Genomic DNA, 19,107 nt, shown 5'->3' with positions numbered 1-19,107 from the left:
TATACATTCAGATAGCTATGTTGGCAGTCTTCCAGAAGATCTGGCATCATATAAGAAGATGCAAACACTGGACAAAATTACCTATATTACCTATGACCTATATTTCTGATCTTTTTGTCCTGGTCTTAGAAACTAGTACCTCCTTTGTTCAGTGAGCCTGAGATCTTAAAACAGAGTCACAGGATGAAGTCTGCTCTGGTTGTTATAGGCTTTATTTGTGCAAATCAGAGGAGTCTCCAATAAAATGTTCCAAGGGAATAGCATGAGATGCTTTAGTTTTTGGCATTGCCATAGCAATACTCTAGTCTTCATAAAATATAACTGTAATTAAACAAATGATCAGCCTGTTCATCCTTAGGAAGGCTGTTTTTGTTAACTTTGTTTCAATGAAAAACATTAAGTTAAAATAAAATTACAGCTCTAATGAGAAAACAGTGCCTTTTGGATGTGGACTCAAAACAGCACTCATTTATTTTCTTCTCTATTATACTGTATCTCTGAACTCTATTTAAAAAAAAAAAAATGTAACATTTGCCACCAGAGGGCGCCTTTATAATCCATGAGTAAGCAAATATCTAGATTTGCAGATTAATTACAAATGTATCTGTAAACTGTGGAATTACAAAAAGTATAAGTAGATTCACGCAGCCTCTGTGTGACATAAAACTCAGATAAAATTGGATTCATTTTTTTAACACAAAGTCAGAAACAAGCATTTCCCACTTTTTCTTTAACATATTATCCTATAAGTAAAGTTAGTTCAAATAGAAATGGTATAATGTTAATAATACACCAGGTTTCTCACATTTCAATTCTGTGGTCTATCACATCAGAAAGGCCAAATATACTCCAATGCAAGTAGTTTGAAACTCCACTAACATCAGTATACTTTGAGTAGCTTGTTAGCTTGTTTCCTTGTAATTCATCAACAGTGCTAACTAGGCCTGTGCGAAGCAGCTAATATTTGTTTTGGATTTGGATTCGGCCGATTCAGGGAACAGTGACTCGATTAGGTGACTCAAATCACCATCCCGAATTGATTCAGCTGAATCTGATTCAGAGATTTGGCTGCTGCCGAATCAGCTGAATCTCTGAATCAGCTGAATCTCCAAATCAGCCAGGCCCATCCCCGACCCACTGCCCTTTTCATCTCAGCTCCCAGCTCTTTGGGGAAAAAAAGCCCCTACTCACCAGCTGCTGCTGCGTGGGGGGGGTGATCCCTGCTGCCCCATGCCACGTGGGGGGGGGGTCTGCCACAAGCCCCCCAACTCCTGCCTGCCCCAGCTCTGGCCCTTTTAAAGAAAAAACAAACAAAAGAAGCCCCAATTCACTGGCTCCTGCCTGGCAGGGGGGTGATCCCCACTGCCCCTCACTGTCTCACGCTGCATGAAGGACTCTGCATGAGTCCCCAGAAACTCCAAGGCCGCTGCAGCATCTGGGACAATGGGGAACAGCGGGGATTCCTCCCCCCCCCACACACACACATACACCTGGCAGCACCCAGTGAGTCTGGGCTTTTTTTTAAAGGGCCAGGAGCTGGGGTGGACAGGGCAGCTGTGGAGGAGGCTGGGGGAGCAGGCAGGGGATGGGGCCTGGCAGGGGTCCCCCCATGGTCTCCACAAGCCCCCTTGCCCCCGCCCCCTACTTACCAGCTCTGAGTCAGGGTCCAGCTCCCTGCTGCTGCAGGCAGGGACTGTCCGAATCTTCAAAGCTCTCTGAATCTTTTCCAAATTGATTCAGAGAGCTTTAAATCGATTTAGACCTTTTAATTGGTCCCCTGATTTGATTCGGATTCGGAGATTCAGCGACCGAATTGGGTCGAATCTCCTCTGAATTGAATCAGCCCCCGAAGCTTCATACAGCCCTAGTGCTAATGTAAGCACTTTTAAAATGCCTTCCATTTAAGGATCTTAAAACAAGACCTAATAATCTTACACATCCTACAAATCTGCTGCTATTTAGTTAAAAAAGAAATTCAAAGTGAAAACCTGTGAAACAGAAAGTCAGCTATTGACTAGGAATATTGAAGCATCAGGCTCCACTACTCTATAACTATTATAACGGGGAATCCTTTACCAAAAAAATACTTCAAAGAGTTCATTAAAATGTTGATGAAAATGAGCGGTGAGCACTTAGAATGATTGCAAAAGTGGCTAGATGTTTCAGTAATGGAGTGCCCTTTATTTTATGAAGTTGATTATTGTTCACAATGCTCTTACATTTTTACATTATAAAAATAATAGGCACATCCTTTGGATACCTCTGCAGCTGCTATCTGCTTATCGCCTGTGGAGAAATTAATGACTGGCAGGAGAAGGAATGGAGTACATGCTTCACCTTCTCAGTGAGTGGTCAGGAACATGAATGACTGGTGCCTCCCAAGACTGGAGGGGCACCATTTTTAGGTGGCAGCATCAGTGATGAGCAGCAAGTGGGGATCACCCACAGATGCCAGCGGCGGTGTCTGCACTAGGCAGGGGGAGGGTTGTGAGTGGCGAGCGGTGACCGCCTGCAGAAGCCAGTGGCAGCCAATCTCAAGGGGGGGCACATGCCCCCCTTCCCCCCCCCATGCTCTACTACGTGTTGCCTGTGGTCGGAAACAAAGCAGTCCTTCATGTGTACAGGTAGCTGAGTCTATTTTGGACAGTTGTTTTACATCTCTGCTAATATAACATTTTCTTACCCATAATACCTTTATAGTTGACATTCATGGGCAGCAACAACCCTTTACCTGTAATGTCTGCATTGGGAATATTTTCTGTCCCAGGTATTCAGACTGCACTCCCTATAAAAATCACAGCCACTTAAGGAGCAACATAGCACCAGGGCACTGATATGTTGCTATTAATATGCATCAGCTGTATGAATTTGAGTGGACAGAAAAGAGTACTTAACAAGAGCCTGATCCAAAGCCCATTAAGGTCATCATGGATCTTTGCATTGGTTTCAAAGGGCTTTGGGTCAGGCCCCAAAGCCATAGGACATAGTTGGAGAAGAAAAAGACCCATGGATTACTAGTGGATGAAAGGCAAAGCCAAGCACATTCAAATTAGAAATAAAACACAGGGTTTGGTATTTTTTACCAGTTAAGGTGATTAACCACTGGAACAGAGTACCAATAGAAATGGTGGATTCTTCATCTCAGGATGTCTTCAGATGAAGATTGGGATGCCTTTCTGGATGTCATATTTTAACGGAACAAAGGTTTGTTGGGCAACAGGGGTAATTTGGTAAAAGTCTAGGGCCTATGCTGTACAGGAAGTTAAAACAGAAAATCATTTCCAGCCTTTTAATCTCTGGGTTAGAGAATCCTCTAGTCTAATCCCTGGCCAGTACAGGATTTTTCCTTACATTGCCCATACAAATGCTTTGTGTGGTCAAGTTTTAAAAATCTGTGGTTATGAGCAAACACTGCTTCCCGTTGGAAGATGTCCTGTTTCATTCTCCATTCCACTGCTGGAAAAAAAATATTTTCCTCAGCTTTGTTTCTTAAGCCCTGTTCTAATTATACTACCATATTCTTCTCTATGTAAATCTTCTATGTACTTGGATTTTACAGTCTTCTAATATTTGTAGACCATCATGCCACCATTCATTGTTATTCAGTGAATTTACATTTTTCCTTTTAATCTTCATAAATCAATCCTTCCAGCTTTCTGTAAACTTTCTTTCAGAGAATTTTGGGAAGAACTTTGTAACAGAGATTAAGTGAATCTGGAATGATGCTTAGGTTTTGTGCAGGTCCTCTACACAGGAATGAATTTCTTTCTGGATCATCATTTCCTTTTGCAAAGGTAAAAACAGAGACCTAGAAAAATGGAATGATTTGCTTAAGATCAAAGAGCAGTTTGTGGCAGAACCAATATTTTTTGGGGGGTGATGCTTAGTACCATGACTTGCCTTAGCCACCTTCAGGCAGTATGGTTCAATCTAATGACCGAAGAACACAATACATTTAAGGTGCAATTAAGGTGTTAATCATATCATAAATAGCCACATGTTAAAACCAACTTATGGTGTGATAAAATAACAAACAAGACACAAAGATATGCCATATATAGTGGATAGCATCTTTATCTTCTTTGTATTGTGCCTTAAATTGCCTTAAATTGAACATGTGGCATGTCTGGGATGAGTAATGGATCTGGCGTGGGACAGCCCAGGGTCTGGGGCAGTGACCATCTCCCTGATTACAGACTCACTGTGCCCTGGGCCTTTAAAAAGTGGGCATGCAGCTGGGAGCCTCTGCTGAACACCTGTTTTTTTTAAGTTCCTGGGGGCACCCTTGCAAGCAGCAGCTGGGGAGATGGGAACTCCCCATTCCCCAGCTGCAGGTATCATTTCACAGTGTTGGGCACTGGCAATTAGGGACCTGGGAACTCCCTGCCCCCTAGCTGCACATGCAGCTTCAAAACTCTTTGCAGGGAAAAGCAGGAATTCTGGCCATGTCTGGGGAGCCATGTAGGATAGTGAGAGACAGCTCCCTGGGTGCTGGCAGTTGGCTATTGCACAGTGGGGGTTGGGGTTGGTTTGTGCCCCATCCCCAAAACCACATGACTTACCACACATGTCTGGCATGACAGGTTGCCCAGATTTGGGGATGGGGCATGACATTTCTCAAAACCCAATTGTGCCATTGCTTTAACATCTGCCAGCAGCCTACGTGAGACCTCACACTGCTGTTGTCATGCTGATGACAGATACGCTGCCCTGATAATTTTGAGAATGATTTCATTATGTTCCTAAAACATGCACCTGTGTATGTGCATATACACTCACACTCACATAAACTACAAACACCTAACTGGGAATTGCCCTGGTTTATCTGAAGGTAAAATTCAGCACAGTCTTTGATTTTGGCCCACAGAGTAAGCTGTCTAACAGTAGCCAATGATGCTGATGGAAGATACTGCTGTCTTGCTGTTCAGGCTTATAATTAATTCATAAAGATACAAGTTATTTTTATTTCTCTTGATTTTGGATCCATCATTTTTCCTTCTTAAAACATCTTCTAGAACAGATGTAAGGAAGTGGTCATTGCCAAAGCCTTCTGTTCTTGCCTTGTTACCAGTCTCCCATCACTATATTGCTAGCAGTTGGGTGAGAAGTAGTTCTTTGCATGACAACCACATTTCTTACTCTTGTCTGAATATAAACAAAAACAGAATAACTTGCCTAAGGCTTGTAGAATCTGGTCCTGAACACTGGAGTCTAACTCCCTTATTGAAAAATACCAATTTTATTAGCAAGATTACTGAATGTCACTGATCACAAAAAGGGATAGGGACTGCTTCATGGAATGCAGCTCTGATGCAACACAACATCAGATCAGTTTTGCTGGGATCACAGCAGGAAAACTGACAAATCAAACCAACTATCAAATCAGATCTGGCCGTGCACTGGCCTGACCCCAGGCACTGGACTGAGCTGCAGACTGACCATGTGCACTGGCTCCACTGCAGACTGGTGGTGGCCACATCATCATGCAGAACTCCCCACAAGTCTGGGAATTTGGCACCAGGGAAGCAGCAATTAATATTGCCACCACTCCTCTGCTGCTAAATCTCTGAACCTGGGGGAGCTCTGCAGACCAGATGACATGGCTCTGCGGGCTGGATTTGGACTGGCTTAGATGTCTCCATAATGTAATAAGTACAGAACCTCTAAAAGGCACATCTGTTTTATGGCCATTTGCAAGAACAACTCTATGAATCTGACCCACAAGAACATAATGGAACATAATGGATCTCCTGGATCCAGTCCTATATTTTGCTATCACAAGCAACCACATTCTCTGTGGTGGAAGCATGCCAGGAATCATAGATTTCATAGAAAAGTAGGGCTGTGACCTCTAGAGGTCATCTAGTTCAACTCCCTGTTGGATCATCCCTATCCAAACCATTCTATACAATCCATAAGCTAAATTTTTTGAGTCAACTCTGACATAACACAAGATATAACTCCCTAAACTGCCACAGGTAAAGCAGGGGACCATGGAAGTTAATGTCCTACTTCTATTAAATGGTTGTCCAACAGCTAAACTTAATATATATATATTCTTGAATAATATTAATTATGCCACTATCCTTAACATTTACTTATATTTGCATCTTCCTTAATAGATTACTCGGAATTTATTTTGTTTTATGTCACTCAGCAGTAAAACCCTGTTTTTAATTAGATTAGCCCTCACCGTGCAGTTCAGAAGAGATAGCAGCATGGGTCACATTTTATGAGTCCATAGGGAACATTTAGTTTCTCAGAGCATATGTTGCATATCCTTGTTATAAATATTTTCACCATCTGCAGACAATGGCATTTTGTTGAAATACACGAGAAAAATTATTAGGCCACCTCTGTTATTGTTCAGTGCCACATGTGCCTTTTAAAATATACTAATGTTTCCTTAACATTCATTCAGCCCTGTTATCAGCCCTATCAAAGCTGAGGATCTAGATCTATGTGGGTGTGTTTACACATAGTCATTTACTGTGGATTAGCCCAATTTAAGCTGCATTACGGACACATGTCTACATGTGTGTAGCCTTAATGTGGCTTAAAAATGGAGATTTTAGGCTAATGGGAACCTAAAATTGACACCTGCCCAAACCATGTATCAAATTTAAGTGGGATTAGTTAATGCAGATTAATGCATGTGTAGAAGCATTACTTCGGATTAATGCAGATAATTTAGTCCTGGGTCTACCCAGCCACTAGGGGGCCAACTGGAGCCCACCCCCAGTGCTCCTGGCTGGGCACCTCTCCTTCCCCAGGTCTGGGATGCTCACTATATAGTTTGCTACTTGTTAGCAGGTTTTTTATTGTTAATAGGTGAGGAGGGGGTAGAGGGGCACTGTGTGTTGAGGGGGAAGGGATGGAGATGGATGTTGTAAGAGAAATAAAGTTCCTTTGTTTCAATCATGTGCATGTCCTGAGAGTGGTGCCGGGGACAGAAAGGGAGCAGGGGTGTATGGGCACCAGGGCAGGTGGGCTGAAGCAGGAAGTGCAGGGGGAGGGGGTTGGCCAGGGCCTCCTGTAGCTGGTACCCTGGCCCCCACTGGCAGGTGTGGCTCTACTTGGGCCTCAGCATGGAGGGGTGTCTGCTGGGGCCAGCAGAGCCAGCACCATGGCCAGCAGAAGCATGGGGCACTGGTCGTTGCTGGCAGGGGACAGGCTGGAGCAGCAGGATGCTGAGCATTATGGGCAGGGGCAGGAGCAGGGGCGGGGTAACCCTGGTGCAGGGAGGCAAGGTGGGCAAGGAGGGAGCTGCTGCATGCTGCCACTGTGCTGGGCATGTGGCTCCTGGGCAAGGAAGGGGCTGGCCAGGGATCAGAGGGCAGTGGTGTGTTTCCAAGATGGCTGCCAAATGGCTTCAGGTTCTGGCAGCCATGTGTCCAGAGGCAGGAGCTCCTCCTGGTAGCCACAGGGGCACAGGGAAGGGCTAAAGTGGCCTAGGACTAAAGTTAGTCCCAAAGCCCATCATGTGTAGACACCTGCCAAAACCTGCTTAATCTGTATGCATTACATTTAAGACCACTTGAATTCATGTGTAGATGATCCTAACTAAAAAGGGGACATTTTTATTGTCAGAGTTTGCCTGCTTCTAGTAACGAGGTATTTAATGTGCCTTTGCCGTGTGGCTTGATAAAGTCAGAACTCCATCCGGCTGCCAGCAAAATGAGTGACAAAATTCCACTGGACTTTACAGATGAATGACTAAGCTGTTGGAATAAAAGCTGCTTGGGCAAGGGAAGCAGGACTGCATGTTCTTTTACATTTTGCATGGCTCTGCACACACTGACAGTATCCCACGAACAAGAGCATTCCTTGTGTTACATGTAACAATCAGAGGTGAACCGTGGCCTGAATTTTCCCAAAGCTCAAAAGGGTTTAAATGCAGTGTTTCAGTTTGGGCCCATATTTATCACCAGTACCATGGGAAAGAACATAGATTTCCATTATCTTTTAGCTATTTCTCTGATTTTGATTCATGATCATTCATGTAAATTGGGGCCAGTTTGAGATCTCTTTAATTTCAAATGGTCATGCTTACCCAGAGACCATCAGTTTTTGAAGAGCAACCAGCCAGTGGTAACCATATCATGATGAGTTGATTCCTACAAATGCAAGCACCAGATGAGAACTCTGGGCCAGATGCTGTCAGTCTTATTCAGGCATGGGGGTAATACTATACTTCCACACATTACTTCATATTCTGCATGAATAAGGGTTGCTGAATCTCACCCAGCCTTCCTAGAAACTTTAAAATCAAAAGACTGCATTTAAATCAGCGGTCCATTGAACACGTTCACTTCAGACAGCTGATCAGAGAGTAATGATGAGGTGTGCCAAGTCCATTTCATATGTTCATATTCATATTGCCCCAGTGAGTTCTTTCTGTTGCTTCCTAGACTCATAAAAAAAGTTCCAGTGAAACCTTTTTGTGAAAGGTGCGGTTTTCTCCAGTATGGGGGGTATTTTTCAAAAGGAAGGAAAATACAATAAAGTTAAAACTCTTCAATTAAAATTTAGGAATATCATACAATATCGCCCTGGAAAGCATTGAAGTTCAGAATATTTTGATTGCCTTAAATTTCCTTTTACAATCCCAGAAAGTACCATGAGTTTCCAATCGTTTCTCTTTAAAGCAGGGGTGTCAAATTCATCCATCTCCCTGGGACAGATAAGGGATGTGGAGCCAATCTGTGGGCTGGATTAGGCCCACACGCTAACTCTATGTGCTGTACCCAGACCGCAAGGATGCCACATGCAGTGCATGCCCTAGACTGACTGCATATGCTGCTTAGTGTGCATGCCAGGTTCCAGCCATGCACACAATATGCAGCACATGTTGGCCCTGACCCAACATAGCACACAGTGCATAGGACCAGTCCAAGGTGTGTGTTACATGCAGCATGGAGGGTGGGTCTGGTGTGCAAGCTTCATGTGGCATCCATGCTGGATCCACCCTGCATGCTGGATATGGCATGCCGGGGTAATCTATGGGCTTAATATGGGCCAGCACCAGATCCAGCGTACTGTGTTGGTCAGGCATGGATGCCACGTGCAGCGGGTGCCCCAAACTAGCCTTGCACGTGGGGTTGGGGCCAGAGCATGCTGCAGTCAGTACTGCAGGCCAGATGGTACAGCTCCACAGACCAGATCCAGCTCACAGGCCATATGTTTGACACCCCTGTTTTAAAGGACCAAGAAGGTGAATCATAATATTTTTCTTACATTGTTTGATCTCTGAAAATATGATTTAAAAACACTGTGTAGTGTCATGTTTTTCCTCAGAATAAAAATTTATATTTGGCAATTTTTATCACTGTGAGACTAGATCTGTGTGTCATACCAAGTGCAGAATAGAATAGAAATATACATCAGGGGAAAACTTGTATAGGCAGTTTACTTTCCATCAGTTTTCATTGTTGGCACTAACTTATATCAGTACTGTCTCCGTGGGCCTTAAAACCCTGAGTCACATAACTTTTTACACTAAGGTATTTTATTATTAAAGTGTTTTTAAAGGAAAAAAAAAAGAGAGAAGGTTCTACATAGAAAACAAAAATCTCTGATGAGAGGGAATTGCTGTAAAAATGTCTATCCTACTTATAACAGGATTGGTGACAATCAGTGTTTGAGAGATTACCTTAATATAAAACTGGTTCTTCTTGTAAGTTCCATAGGATCAACCTGACTGTAGTGGGGAAAATACAAGGGGGATAAAGAGAGGAAATGTAACGTAATTTTGATTTGACTGTTTTTTGGTGTTGATATCCACTGAAGACCAAGACAAGATTACCACATTAATTTCTGTGCATGATCTATGGCAAAGTTGAATCCAAGAATTCAGGAATGAACGTTGAACCCGCTGTGCCAATGAAAGTTGAACCCATTCTGTTTGCTGTTCATAATACTTGTTCATTATGTTTAGAGGCAGGCTGAAGCCTTGCAAACATGAACCAGAATCTCTACTCATCTGAGTCATTCTTTAGACAGATTTAAAAATGTTTATATGCTCCTGTAATTAAATCTGTAGTGAAAGGGGCATGTTTCAAAATATTAATTTCTTCACAGCTTAAAGTTTATTACCATGAGTTCTGTTTCTAACAGTGTATTAGGTGGCAACACTTTCATTATAAGCCATATTTTTAGAAGTTTTGTGTGTACAGGGCTGGCCCGTCCTATCCTGCAAAACCTGCGGCCGCAGGGGACCCCACAGCCAAGGGGCCCCCTGCATCCAGCCGCTTCCCCCCCTCCCCACAAAGTTCTGTAAATTCCCTTTGAGGATTAGATCTGAGAGGTTGGAGTGGTTTTCTTGTGAGAAATGCGCCCCCACAAGTAGTTGGGTATATTTGTCTTTGACAGATTTCCAGTGTGCGTTCATTCTGGTGCGCAGTTGTTGTTTGGTCTCTCCTACGTATTTTCCATCAGGGCATTTGGTGCATTGGATGAGGTATATTACATTTCTGGAGGTGCAGCTATAAGATGGAGGAATGGTGATGATTCTGTTGTGGGGTGTTGTAATTGTGGGGGTGATGGTGATAGGTTGGCAGGCTTTCCATTTCTTGTCATGGCATGGTCTGGATCCATTCAGTGGGTTTTGCTTCTGGTGATGAGATTAGTGAGGTTCAGCACTTGTTTCTGGGTGGTTCTGGGAAGGAAGATCTCTTTAAGAACTGGGTATTCTTCTAGAATGGGCTGCAATTGTTTAAGGATTTTCCGTATAGGTTCCAGGGAGGAGTGATATGTCATAACCAGTGATGTGTGATTCATAGGGGTTTTTCTTCTGTACTGCACCAATTCTATAGTCACTCCCCCCCAACCTGTCTCTCATCCTTTGACTCCTATTATTTACATTTTTACTGACTGGCGTCCTTGCATGCATACTGGCCTCTGGCTTCTTTTCTGTTCATTCCACCCAGGAAGAGCACAGACCAACTGCAGATGCTGCCTCAGCCTGACAAAGGGTGTTTGTGCCCAAAAGCTTGAAAAAAAGAATTTTTGCAACTATTTGAGCTGGTCTCATAAAAGATATCAGATATACCCGAAGAACCTTGTCTGCCTATGTTCTTAGACCAACACGACTACAACCTATACCCCTTATACATATTTGAAGATTGTACAGAAATCTCCTTGCCCTCATCAATGCCTGAATTTCATTTAAGCTGTTTAGACTATCTTTTAGTTGTATTCATTCAGGATGTGAAGTTGTAGCCTGCCAGATTCTGTTTAGAGTCAAGCACACTATTGTATGATTTATGTACTACTGGATGGAGAAGAAAGAACCAATGTGGCACTTGAATTGCAGATGGATACAAGATACTGACAGGTTTCAAAGTCTTGTGGCACTTGCCATTTTGCTTTTTTGAAACAGCACTATAATTAAACAATAGCCAGCAAGGACAGCAGTTCCTAGCATTTAGCAACAGTGCCCAATCCCAATAAAGTTAATGGCAAAATCCCCATTAACTTCAGCAAGGTTGGCTCCAACTTCAGTCACAGTGGACACTGCCACATGAGACATTTACTGTGCAGTTAACTAATTAACTGCGCAGTAAATGTCTCAGTGTCTACATGTGTGGCCCAGTTAGGCTGGAGTAAACTAATTTACTCTGCAGCAGGATAGTACTTGTATTGAAAAGCTCTGTCCTGCTGCGGAGTAAAAAACTCCACAGCAGTGCACATGTAGACTAGGCCTGTGTGAAGTGGCTAGTATTCGCTTTGGATTCCGATTCGGGAGACAGATTTGATTTGGTGATTGGAATCACTGTCCTGCCCGCCCCAGCTCCCGGCACTTTGGAAACCCGTCTCCCCCTCCGTCTCACTGGGTGCTGCCAGGTGTAGGGGCGATCCCCACTGTTTCCCACTATCCCACAATGCATAGGGGGCTCTCCACGAGCCCCCCGACTCCCCCTGTTGTCCCAGCCCCCCCCATGGATGCCCCGCCCACCCCACCTGTGGTCCTTTAAGAAAAACAAAAACAAAAAAATCCAGGCTCACTGGTTTGTGCCCAGCAGGAGGCAATCCCCACTGAACCCTGCGCCACGTGGGGGGCTCTTCCACAAGCACCCCCGAGGCCACTGCAGGAGCTTGTGAGTCCCGGGGTTTTTTCGGTTTTCTTTTTCTTAAAGAGCTGGAGCTAGGGTGGGTGGGGCAGCCATGGTGGGGTGTAGGAGTGGAGGGGGGTCGGGAGGCTTGTGCAGAGCCCCCCCCATGCAGCCTGGGGCAGTGGTGGGCAGTAGGGATTGCCCCCCCACCCGGGAGCACCCAGTGAGTCAGGGCTTCTTTTTAAAGGGCCAGGAGCTGGGGCCGAGGGGGGCAGCCATGGTGGGGGCTGGGCCCTGGCAGGGGTCCCCCCCTGGTCCCCTCCCCCCTCCTTCAGCCTTACCTCTCCTGCCCCTACTTACCAGCTCAGAGTCTGGCTCCAGCTCCCTGCTGCAGCGGGCGGGGTCTACCCGAATCACTGAAGCTCTCCGAATCTTTTCCAAAGATTCAGAGAGCTTCGAATCAATTTGGACCTTTTTTATTGGTCCCGATTCAATTTGGATTTGGAGATTCAGCCACCGAATCGGGCCGAATCTGCCTGCCAGGTAGCCCTACACTGAAGTTCTTTCATGATACAGCCAGCCCCTTCTATAGCATACAGAGCCAATGGGAGCAGCGAAGGGCTGGCAGGCTGACCCCTGGGGCCCCCTGCCAGCCAAGTCTGCTCTACCCAGGCTGAATGTGTTGTGCCTGAATAAACTGTGGAGCTTATTCCTCCAGAATTAATTGCTCCTGGGGCTATGTTCAAATGGTGTGCCTGGGAGCAATTAACCCCAGAGCAATAAGCTCCACAGTTTATTCAGGCACCAGAATTGAATGTGTAGGTTTGCCCAGTACGATTGGGAGCCATATAACTAGCTAAAGATCAGAATATTTAAGTCAATGCTGAGTACCTTTAAGAAGGGTCATCATTATTTATAAACTAATCCAAGCATTTCAGAAGTGTTGAAGTAAGTGTTTCCATGGATAGTGTTCTATTTACAGTACTGGTCTGTTCTTGTCATGCAGCAGCCAATAGAAGAGCAGGACTTCAATGTGAGTGTTCTACTACATCCATATGGAGTCGCATTGAGGATCTCCTTCTTGGACACTGTTATTAGAAACTCCTAGGACTGCACTTGGGCAGCAGGTCAATAGAAAATGGCCCTTGAGATTTGAAGTGAGTCCATTTGAAGTGAGTATGTAAGTATCTTCACTTAGATACACTATTTTTAGGAATAAAGGTTCTGTTTAATAAGGCTTTCTGTTAATGACATCATGTCCTGTTATAATGGGTATATACAAGGGGGTGAAATTACTGTTGCTTGGTGCCTTAACTACGAACTTTGGCATTTAGAAGGGGTTTCTGACAGACCCTTAACCTTATTGGACTATAAATAAGTTATTTTGCCACTTTATTTCACATTCAAGGGAAGTGTTTAACAATTCTGTGAAATTAGAAATACCACTTGTACTCAGGTGCATGTTGTTCCATGTAACTGAATTAACTTATAGCCAACTGCACTTTTAAAAATCTTGAAGTAAAGCCTTCCAGCAACAATCTGCAGGCTACCACCATCTAATAGCCATCTAATGTTTGAGTTTTGTTAGTTGCCTCAATCAAATGATCTGTAAGATCCTCAGGACAGGGACTATGCCTATTATTTATGCATTTACAAAGAAACTTTGAGTAGGGTAAAGGACTGGGTTATTACATTTCATACATAGCCTTGCTTGCTACAGACTTCCTCTGTGATCCTGGATAAAAAAACCCCAAATCTGTGTTTTTACATTATTAAAATGAAATATATATATATCAGTTGAACACAATATTTTATTGATATGTTTACAATTATAAAGCAATTTGGAAGCGTACCAGTGCCTCAATCACTATAATAAAATAAATTTTAAATACCTATAAATGTTGGCATCTGATTTTGGGGACTTCTATCATGGAAAATCAGAGCTCCCCCTGCCCCTTCACTCACCAGGATGCAGGTCCAGCTGCAGCGATCCCCCACCCCACTGCTTTGTAGCACTGAGCAGCCTTGATATGCTGGTGCCCTGCCCATACCATTGCCCCTCACTCCTGACCAGCAGTCCTGCTGGTGCCCTTTAATCCCCAACCATAGCCTCCCCAACCCTGCTTGTGCCCCTCACTCCCCACCCACAGTCCCCTGCCACCCCAGCCCTGCTGGAGGAAGGCCTCCAGCTGCCAGGGTTACAGGGCCAGGGACCCAGGTCCGCAGCCCCCTGCTCCCCTGCAGCAGCACCTGAAATGTGGCTGCCACCTGCAGGAGGCAGCGGCTACAGCAGCAGAGTGGAGCACAGAGCCATGGCTCCCCAAGGCATAGCCAAAGCAGAGCCCACGGGGGAGGGATGCAGACTGGCTGCTTCAGCCACCCCGCCCTGCTGCCCTCCCTCTGGGGCCTCCATGGTCCAGCAGATGGGACCTGGCACAGTGGGGCCAGGCAGGGAAGCTTGGTGCCACTGCTGCAAGCCCTATGCTGCCATGATGAGGTGCCCTCTGCCCACCCAGCAGCAGTGAGGGGCACAACTCTGTGCTACCACACCTGCTGCTGCCAGGCAGTCAGGGAGTGCCTTGCCATGGTGGTGCAGGCTCCCAGCAGCAGCACTGAGCTTCCCCACCCAGTTCTGCCCTGCCGCACCAGATCCCACCAGCTAGGCCATGGAGGCCCTGGGGGGAGGGCAGTAGGGTGGGGAGACTGAGCCCACAGTGGGCAGCCCACTCCCCTGCCCCATGCACAAATGTGGGAGGTATGTGTCCTCCATGCCCCCCCGGTAGTGCACACAGTGGTGGGGAGCAAGCCCGCCCCCCCCCAATCTCCCTGAATGAGTTGCCCATTGCCCCATTCCACTCCCTGCCTGGGCCCTGCAGCTGTGTATTCGAGCCCCAGACCCCAAGTCCCATGCACCGCCCCAGCTGGGCAGCAGCCCCCACCCTGCCCAACTTCCTCCCTCCCTCCCTTCCTCCCTCAGTATGGGGGCCTCAATTCCCTGCCACCTCCCTTGCTGCTGCCAAACTTACCTGCAGGAAGCTGCTCTCCAGATTGCCTAGCAGCCATATGCTTGTGTACACGCGCACATGCACATGGTGCCTCCTGCTGATCACCCTCTTCCTGCTCTCCACAGCCCCTTGTAGGCTGGAACACTGCCAGCCTGCAAGGGGAAACCCACTGTTTCCCACATTTTTCTCCTTGAAAGGAGAAAATCCATGTTTTTTTTCCTTAAAATGAGAAAATCTTGGTTTTACCATGTTTTTCTGTGGTGAATAGAAAACTTGGATCCTTGGTCATAAGTCATAGGGCTACGTTTTCTCCTCTGATTGCAGGAAGTCTTCTATTCCTAGTGTCTGTGCCTTACCTTCAGCTGAAAAATTGCTTCAGTTAGTAACTGAGACAGAATGTGAATGGGTTTTTTTTCTAGGGAACCACACATGGCTTGACTGTCGTAGTGCTTACAAAAATGGAACTTGAAAGAAGAGAAACTGCCTTAGACTAAAACTTAGAGGAAATAATGATAGGAGGAGGAAACTTTTTTTGAAGCTGTCAGATGTCACAGCTCACCTTCAGTTTATGTCAGAATGGGGCAAAGATAGTTTTGTCCATTGGTTAGGGCACAATATACTAAGAACTCAGGAGCCAAAGGCAGTAACTGGAGAGCAGATGGAGCTGAAGACAAGGCTAGAGAAGAATGGAGCCAGAAGACAAGGTTGGAGGAAAAATTCAGGACAGAAACAAAAAGACAAGGCTAGAGGGCAATGAGATACCAGATATAACTAAAGGCTTATTAAGCATTGAGCAGCCTGGTTGCTGCTTTTCTGTTAAGAACTATAAATGTCTGAACTGCTTGTTCTGCGGCATGGACCAATGAGTAGGGATCTACTTAAGTTGCCACGAGCAAAAGGGATTTTTGCAGGCTGCTCATGGTGCATGGACCCAATTTCACAGCCTTTTTGTGACAAGCCCTCCCCTCACCACTGATTGGCCAAAACGGCCATCTGTTGTGCAGTCCTGCCCCTGACTTCTGATTGGCCGAGAGGGTAGTCCCGCCTCCTGCTGCTGATTGGTGGAAAGGGCTGGGGCTGCATGTTGAGGCGCTCTCAGTCAGTCAGCTGTGAGGGGCAGGTTGTGGCGGTGGCCACTATCTTGGCTGGTTCCCTTCAGACCAGCAGTGCCCCTGGTTCCAGTGAGCTGTGAAGCCAAGCTGCAGGGGCCATGAGGACTGCTAACTCCCACCGGGGAGCCAGTATTTTATTTTTAGTAAGTGGGGTTTTTTTTATTACTATTATGTCACAGAAAATGTCTGTTTTTGTGAACAATGTCCGATTTCACGGTTTACACAAAACCCAAAAAATCTGCCAAATTGCAAATTAAGTAGTTCCCTGCCAATGAGGAACAAGGGTAGAATAGCCAATCAGGCCACATATAAACACATCATCCTGGATTAGGTTGTACGCATTCTAGTAGTTTAGGTAGCCTATAGCTTTAGGATCATTTTGCCCTATGCAAGTATCAGGGCTTTGTTGCTCCAATTGCAATATCAGGATGATGTGAACTCTATTCTTACATCATGACTAACCAGGACCAGGCCCAATACTAATTATGGTGTTACAAAATATCATAATGTCCATGATAACTACTGTATTATAATAAGCTTCTGATAAGCATGGGGGGGAGGGCTTCTGCTGCATACATCCTAGGAGGACATAGGGGTGTGTCCCCCCAGATCTGTGTGGGAGCAGGGCTGGGCTGGGCTGCAGTTCAGGCAGCAACACTGCGGGGGGACTACTGGGGGGCTATGATGAAATTTGGGGTGGTGGCAGCCCCCCCTTCCATAGCCTCGCTTCCAGCGCACCACCACCACCTACCCTGAGTGAAGACTGACTCAGCCCCTGCAAGGAAGAGCCCAGCACTGCCCTGGTCTCAGCCTGTAGTGGCAGCCCCACCCTGCTTCCCCCTTCCACCACACAGATCTGGAGGCACACGCCCCTCCTGTACCCTCCCTGGGGGCATGCAGCAGTGGAAGCTGTGCCCACCCCCACCCCAGCCTGTCCCCCCCAAATGAGCAGCGGGCTCTGTTCCATGCCCTGATCCACCCTGGCTGGGCAGCGCCTGCCCCAGCCCCTGCTCCACTCCCTCACTCACTGCAGGGGGCATTGATCTGCCCTGCCCCATGCCCCTTCCCTCCCCCCTCCCCTTCCACAACAGACTTACCAGTGGCAAGCAGTTCTCCAAGCTGATGACCTGTACTCCTCACTGCCTGCATGCTGTGTTGTGGCTGCGCGCATGCACAGGCATTTATCGGCTAAATTATGGGCTATATCAGGCTGATTTCCAATAGTCAATTTTCTTTATATTGGTGCCAATCTGATATTGGACCAATGTATCAGTGCACTTCTATAAAATGACAAAGGAAAATACAGATTTGATCTTGGTGGTAGAACTGATGTTTTGCAGGTAAGGGGCAGATGCATACTACAGCAGAAATGTATGCACATAAAGCATATAAACACCTGTTGTTTTAGAATCTAGTTCTTAGATTTCTTGAGGATCCTTTATTCTAATCTGCTCCGGCTTCTCAGAGCTCTACAGTACTGTCTCCTTGCACTGACAGTTGATATGTGAGGCAGAACTCCCACAACCACATCAAAATGGCTGAGGGGGGACCTGGTGACCGTCTATAAACTCACTAGGGGGGACCAGAAGGGTTTGGGGGAGACCTTGTTTCCCCTAGCGCCCCCCGGGATAACAAGGAATAAAGGTCACAAGTTGTTGGAGAGTAGGTTTAGGTTAGACATCCGTAAGAACTACTTCACAGTTAGGCGGCTAGAATCTGGAACCAACTTCCAAGGGAAGTGGTGCTGGATCCTACCCTGGGGGTCTTTAAGAAGAGGCTTGATGCCTACCTGGCTGGGGTCATTTGAGCCCAGTTTTCCTTCTGCCCAGGCAGGGGGTCAGACCTGAAGATCTACAAGGTCCCTTCTGACCCTACTTCTATGATTCTATGAAAATCTTAGAACATAAACCTTCTCTTTTGTGGCCATAGCATCTGTGATCACATAACCTTACTTAAGCAGAGCAGACTTCATTGATATATGGAATTTATTCTTAGCAAGAGTTTTCATCATTACTCTTCTATGAACTCCAGGCAGTTGAAACAGAATTTGTCATGTTATGGGTATTTGCTTCCTGTGGCTAATACCAATTATCCTGCTAATCGGTAAGATCCAGAGGTAATAATCTCTGAGAATAATCTAAACATTACTTTCTTGTCCTAGACTTCTCTATAATGGTGTTCCCAAAAGAGACATTGCCCTAATCTGGCCTGTTTTAGGCATTCAGGCTCCGGAAGCCCCACTAGAAAGCTTTCTGCACTGATACAGAGTAGCTCCATTCTAGAGGGAAGAGCTGGTTTTCCTTAGAGCACACCTTAGCCCTTTATTTCTGGAAAAGGTTTGACATTCCCCATTACAGTGGAGACCAGGAGTTCTTACTTCTTGTAAAGTACTTAGATATTTGTATATGGTCCTGAGGATGTCAATCCCTTTTAGAATGTGGACTCCTTAAGTCCTTCTGTAATGGCTCCATCTTCTGGAATGTAATCAGTATGCTAAGTACAATATTGCTCTAATGCCTCTACTCTTCAAAGCTACTCCAAGAACTCAAAAAATCTCTCTCCAGCAACAGACTACCTAATTCCAGTTCTCACTAAGCCTTGCTACAGGCCCAGATGCCAGCTGCACTCACTTGTTTATCCCTGTTGACCTTTCCAACCCCTCTCTGCTTTGCCTCCCTCAACAGCATGCCTTCTCCCTGTGCCTTTTTTCATATTTAAACTCCTCTCTATTTTAAGCCTTTTCTTTCTGCAAGTCCATTCATAGTATCTGACAAAGCAGGCTGTTGCCTATGAAAGCTTATGCCTCTTTGAACCAGTTAGTGTCTCAGGACACTTATACACATGCAGGGATCCTGCTCTGACACACTGTAAATCAGGGGCAGGTAATTATTTCAGGCGGAGGGCTGCTCACTGAGTTTTGGCAAGCTGTCAAGGGCC

At 45.7% G+C, this 19,107-nt stretch overlaps 1 long non-coding RNA gene across 1 annotated transcript in view; it reads left to right on the top strand.

The window, feature by feature from the left end:
• LOC102576268 (uncharacterized) overlaps nucleotides 1-19,107 on the top strand; it is a 51,320-nt gene that overhangs the window by 22,940 nt on the left and 9,273 nt on the right. Inside the window, exon 2 of the long non-coding RNA XR_363770.4 lies at nucleotides 13,060-13,233. This is a non-coding gene — a long non-coding RNA (uncharacterized LOC102576268). The remainder of the gene's footprint in view (nucleotides 1-13,059; nucleotides 13,234-19,107) is intronic.

This window comes from Alligator mississippiensis, chromosome 13 (assembly GCF_030867095.1).
Source record: "Alligator mississippiensis isolate rAllMis1 chromosome 13, rAllMis1, whole genome shotgun sequence".
NCBI lineage: Eukaryota > Metazoa > Chordata > Crocodylia > Alligatoridae > Alligator > Alligator mississippiensis.
Note: the sequence above shows the minus strand (reverse complement) of the source record. Positions and strands in the feature narration are given on the sequence as shown.